Raw genomic sequence first — 6,058 nt, 5'->3', positions numbered from 1 at the left:
GTCAGTACATGAAATTACAACATAAAAGTAATAACAGATAAAATAAAATGTTTATGAACTCAAAAAAGGTCAAGCCATAAGGTTAAGCAAAAGCAATCAACGATATAACGTAGGAATCTGCTTAATTTTTCAAGGAACTCCTCAACAGAATAGAAGGAGTGACCCATGAGGAAATTCTTTGTTTCGATTTGAAAGCGTGTGGATCACAGCGAAAAGTTTTGAACTCTTGTGGTAGTTTATTAAAAATGGATGCAGCAATATACTCCACACCTTCCTGCACAAGAGTTAAGGAAGTGCGATCAAAATTCAGCTTGGATTTCTGCCTAGTATTAACTGAGTGAAAGATGCTAATTCTTGGTAATACGCTGATATTGTTAACAAAAAACGACAGCAAAGAATATATATATTGAAATGCCAATGTCAGAAAACCCAGACAAGTGAACAGTGGCCGACAAGAGGTTCGCGAACTTACACCACTTATTGCCCAAACTGCCCGTTTCTGAGCCAGAAGTATCCTTTGAAAATAGAAAGAGTTACGCCATTTGTAATACTACGAATGGACTTCAAAAAGTAAGTTAAGCACTTGTTGAAAATACTCAGGTCTCAGAAAAACTCAAGTTTTATGGAATTGATGGCTCTACACGCAACTGCTTTGAATCATACTTAACAAGCAGAATGCAAAAGGTTGTGCTGAATAGTTCAGATAATGTCGAAGAAGTAGAAAATTTTTGTGACAGGAAAAAAAAAATCACAAAGGGTGCCTCACAAGGTTCAATGTTTGGTCCACTCCTATTCTTTATACATGTGAATGACCTTCCACTTAACATTCAGTAAGCGAAATTGGTACTTTTCGCACACGATACTAGTATTATAATAAATCCCTTTAGAGAGGAAGCAACAAGAGAGTTGATAAATGATATTTTCCAAAGAATTATTAAGTGATTCTCTGAAAGTGAACTCTCACTAAATTTTGAAAAAAAAAAGCACACTACATTTGGTTCTGTACAACAAATAGTCATACCAGTGCTGATGTAGCACATGGGCAGGGGTAATAAATAGGGTGGAATACTCCAAACGTTTGGGCTACAAATTGATGAAAACTTGAATTGAAAGAATTACATTACTGACAGCGATACAAACTTATCAACCCCTGTCATAGTTTTCGTTTTTCACTCAATAATGTCTTATAGAACAGTTTTATGGGTTAAGTCATCACTTAGAAAGGAAATACTGATTGTACAAAAGCGAACATTAAAAGTGACCCCTTCAAGCAGATAGATATTTGAAGAATAGCGATGTCCATACCTACAACAACAGATGGAAAAATGACCTTTATTACTCATTGTTAAAGCTGTCAGTGGCTCACAAAGGAATTCAACATGCAACAACAAAAATTTTTGATCATTTACCCAACAACAAAAATGTGTGACAGGGAATGAAGCAAGTTTTACATATAATTTAAAATCATTTCTTATGAACAACTTCTCCTATTCCATTATCGAATTTCAACTTAAAAAAGTGGTAACCAATAATAAAAAAGATGAGTGTTGTTCCATGAGTAGGACTATAAATAATAATGTGTTCATTGATGTTAACAGTAATCATATATACACATACTGTAAACAGACTCGTTCCACATAATTTCGATACAAGAGTCGTTCAAATGATCTATGGAAGATGTAGCTATCTGACCAACTTGAATGCTGTATTACACTTCAAAGCGACAGATGCATGACTCTATATTTCAACGTAGTCAGCAAATCAATCATTTTATGCAATGGTCGATTTAATTCTACGGCTTATTTAACTTCTTGACGACAGAAATCTCCTCCTTGTCACGGACACATTCGACAACCGCTATATGAGATCTTCATCGTTGGGAGATCTCTTTTTTCCGCAGATATTCTTTCGGCTGGATGAGAAAATGGAAATCGCGATTTGTAAATCCTGGACTTCTCGATGAGCACCACCCATATCTGTCCGCAACTGGTCAAATTGTTGGCACTATTTCATTATGCCTGGACGCAACATAGAGTTTGATGCTTATATCGCCAGAATTTGAGGTGAATATGTGTGAAGTTTAGACGTTTTGCATAAAGGTATTGAAAATCAGCTTTGGAGTGCGTTCCTCATTGCCGAGCTATTTCATTAGCACACAGTGGTGCACCTATTATCCATACCAGAGCAGAACCGTGTCCGCAAGGAACGCTCAACATGTACTCTTTTCTGACAATTCCACGTTTGTTGTCCGATGATCTTAGCGTCGGAAATATGTCTAACTTATTTTCTGACTTCCCCACGTAAATGTCGATGTTAGAACCTGCATTATCCAGTTCATGATAAGGCAGTCATTGATTTGACGAAGAATAATATGTTCAGGAACACTCCGTATCGCTACTATTAGTACTACTACCACTATTAGTAGTAGTACGCCACGAAACTGGGACAGCAACTCAACCTGCAACAATCTTAGGAGAAGCAGTCTGATTGCCACAGCAAAATTGCAGAAAGAGTATTTTCGATATACTTTAACAGTTTAGCAACAGCTGCAACGCTCCATTAGTCGCTGCAGTCGTAGGCCGATCACTGTGTTGGTCTTCCGGACCACATTGAAACGGACGAACCATTTGAAGACATCGCACAACTTCTGACTCAGGTACAATGCCTTTGTCTCTGGAAAATCATTTTTTTGCTATTCTTCTCTCCTTCTTTTCCACCTTTCAGGAGTAACGCACTATGTTACTGAGATGTCATAGCAATTCAACAACACTAAGCATGCCTGGAGACATATTCAAGTTACTTAGTTAGGCAGTCCTCCGATAGACGAGATCAATGGGTCCGATGGAAAAAAAGTCTAGGATTTGTGGGTCACACTGAAGTTGGTTTACTGTAGTTTCTTTCATCAGTTTGTCTAATTATTCAACCATTCTTTTTATACTGTCAGATCTTCTTTTCCCTCCCGGCTCTTTGCTTCTCATAATCATGATGTTCTGTGGTAGGTGAGCTTCTAACAGCACTGCTGAACGTCATTCCTTTTTTTCTTTATTCTTCCAATAACGTCATCAAACTGACAATTTCCAATTTGTACGGAACTCTTCTTTGTTCGTCAAGTTACTTTCTTTTGATGTTAAGTGACGCGTAGAGCATATATCAGATAAATTTCTCTTTCGCAAGAGAATGGTTCGGAGTTGGGATCAGTACGGAAATAACAATTATATTTCTGAATAAGTTATACAGAACTGCAACCAGTCACTTTTTTGAATAATAATGTTTTATTCCATGAACCGGTTTTCGAACCTTTTCAGGTTCATCTTCAGACGGTTTCGGGAAGTTACATCATTACTGGTAGTAGCATAATGCTGGGTGCTGGCTCTATGGCAGAAAGATGGGTCACACTTTAATGTATCGCCATGACTATAGATTATCTGTCGATATGGATGTAAATTTAGTTTTTACTTACTGCGACCAGGCGGCTTTTTCGGTTAGTGTCCATCTGTCTGCCTCCATTTTGATGTCCAGAATACTTTCACACAAACTATAACTATAATTATATTTCCAGAATGAGATTTTCACTCTGCAGCGGAGTGTGCGCTGATATGAAACTTCCTGGCAGATTAAAACTGTGTGCCGGGCCGAGACTCGAACTCGGGACCTTTGCCTTTCGCGGGCAAGTGCTCTACCAACTGAGCTACCCAAGCACGAGTCACGCCCCACCCTCACAGCTTTACTTCTGCCAGTACCTCGTCTCCTACCTTCCAAACTTTACAGAAGCTCTCGTGCGAACCTTGCAGAACTAGCACTCCTGAAAGAAAGGATATTGCAGAGACATGGCTTAGCCACAGCCTGGGGGATGTTTCCAGAATGAGATTTTCACTCTGCAGCGGAGTGTGCGCTGATATAAACTTCCTGGCAGATTAAAACTGTGTGCCGGGCCGAGACTCGAACTTTGTTTCTATTATTAAGAAGTTACTTTTCCTTCTTAGTGCTTCTATCTGGAACAGGGATAATGGTTGTCAGGCTGTTCTTTTTTTTACAGGCTTTTGTTATTGAAATATTTTCGCTTAAACAAACTGAAATATTATTTGTCCTCCAACAATTCTTTGTTCATAGTCGTATGCGCCATACTTTTCTATTACTCTTCAATTTTGTGCCTCAGTTTTACAACAAAGGCATCTATCATGATTTTCCACAATGTAAAGAGGTTTTTAATAGCTCCTGTATATCTATCCGTTACATTCGTTTATTTCATCATCACCAGGAGCTGTCGTAGAGAACTGTATCTTGACTATGATTAACTAGCCTGTATTTCATAAGATAGTTTGGAAAAGTTATCATGAGATACTTTTAGAGCCCTTAGTTTTGTTCCTCCATTTCTTCTGAGTAAGAAGCGAAAGGCCATTCCCACGTTGGTCGTCCAATTTTGATCTACACTAATTTACGGTTACATCGTACCTTTGTTTTTTCATTGTTTCCTCTTACTTATAAAATACAATTACTATCAGAAGCAATCATATCTGAGTCTTTTCAACTTACCCAAACCTTTCCGCAGTTTTTCGCGTCCTTATATTTAATCTTTTATTTCCTTGACATATGATGACTCACGGTGTTGTTGAGACAATAGTTAGCTTGTATCCCACACTTGTGACAATGCATAAACCTAATTAAAATTCGCAACGATCATTTATTTCATTCCAGCTGTAATAGATACGGCCATTCACAGAGTTTTTTCTTCACTTTTGTTGAGCGGTTTTTATAATTTTCTGCTAGGTATTACATCCACGCTGCTAAAGTGTGGAGTAGAAGTTGCATAGTCTAGGGCGTCTCTTTTATTACCGTGAACATTATAGCTAACTTTCCACATTTCGAATTCCAGGGTTTTAGCGATGAATGATGAAGTTGTTTTATTACTGCACAAAATTTCGTGGCCAACTATCGGCGTATTGCGTTTTGGCTTCCGTCTCAAGATCGTCGGCCGACGTTTGTTTCACGATTTTTATGATCTTTTGCCAGTACGACTGGTGCTGGTGGAGGCTGAACGTTTGACAATACAGGCCAGTCGTGGCGGCGAAACGTCAGGGAAATGGTGAAAGAAACGTCTGCTGATGATGCCGAGGTTGAAGCCAGTTTTTATCATCATGTTGGCAGGAACACCGTGAAACAAACGGCGCCCAAAGATCCCAAGGCAGAAGCCAATTTTTATCTGTTGGCCTAACCCTGCTGCACTGTTCACTTTCACAATACAAATATACAATTCCGGTCAATATGAGCTGACACTAAAATACAGAAAAAACCTCTTTTTCGAACTCTTTTTCGCATTGTTATATACAAATACGTCAGTGAAAATAATTATACTATTAATAATAAATATAACAATCAAAAAATTATTTAAAAATATTACAGCAACAATAATATATAATAATATTACTCATAATTAATATTATTATAATAATTATAATATACAAAACTTTCTTTAAGGAAATTTCTTAATTTAATATTTAGATAAGGTAAATTTGGAGCAACAGACGATTTTCGATAAGGCCTCCTTCTTAGAAAGCATTTCATGATTTTCATTTTCAGATTTTTTTTTACGTTACTTCAACGATTGCAGTTTGGAAACTGGTAGTCGCGTAAATATCGACGAAATAATAAATATAAAACAACATTTTTCAATAAAAACTAATATTTTTGATGCGTTGACATTCATTTACTAGCTTTTATTCTTACTCATTCCTGTTTGGACAGAAATAGGTGACATGTGTTTTGCAAACACGTTCATTACATTTTCCACAGAATAAGTTTGTTTTACTATCATTAACTGCTGGACACAACCTACAGCGTGCTGATTTAGTAGGTTTTCTTCTTTTCATTGATTTCAACACACTTGCCACAACTTCAGGGTTTTGGATGCACTGCACCATTCTTATTTTTGTGGTCTTGGGAAATGCTTCCTTGATCTACGTGTTCTGCTACCAGTGCTTTTTCAAGTTTGTACAAGAGTATTCTGTTCTTCGATTTTGAGACCTCTTGTAATTTATTTTGGAACACTCTACAGAATACT

The 6,058-nt window shown here is 37.3% G+C and overlaps 1 non-coding gene across 1 annotated transcript; it reads right to left on the bottom strand.

The window, feature by feature from the left end:
- Positions 1-3,624: 3,624 nt before the first annotated feature.
- Positions 3,625-3,699, bottom strand: Trnas-cga. The gene has a single exon. It is a non-coding gene; the product is annotated as a tRNA-Ser (tRNA).
- Between the last annotated feature and the right edge of the window lie 2,359 nt (positions 3,700-6,058).

This window comes from Schistocerca piceifrons, chromosome 3 (assembly GCF_021461385.2).
Source record: "Schistocerca piceifrons isolate TAMUIC-IGC-003096 chromosome 3, iqSchPice1.1, whole genome shotgun sequence".
Taxonomy (NCBI): Eukaryota; Metazoa; Arthropoda; class Insecta; order Orthoptera; family Acrididae; genus Schistocerca; species Schistocerca piceifrons.
The sequence above is the reverse complement of the archived record's forward strand: the minus strand, read 5'-3'. Positions and strand labels throughout refer to the sequence as shown.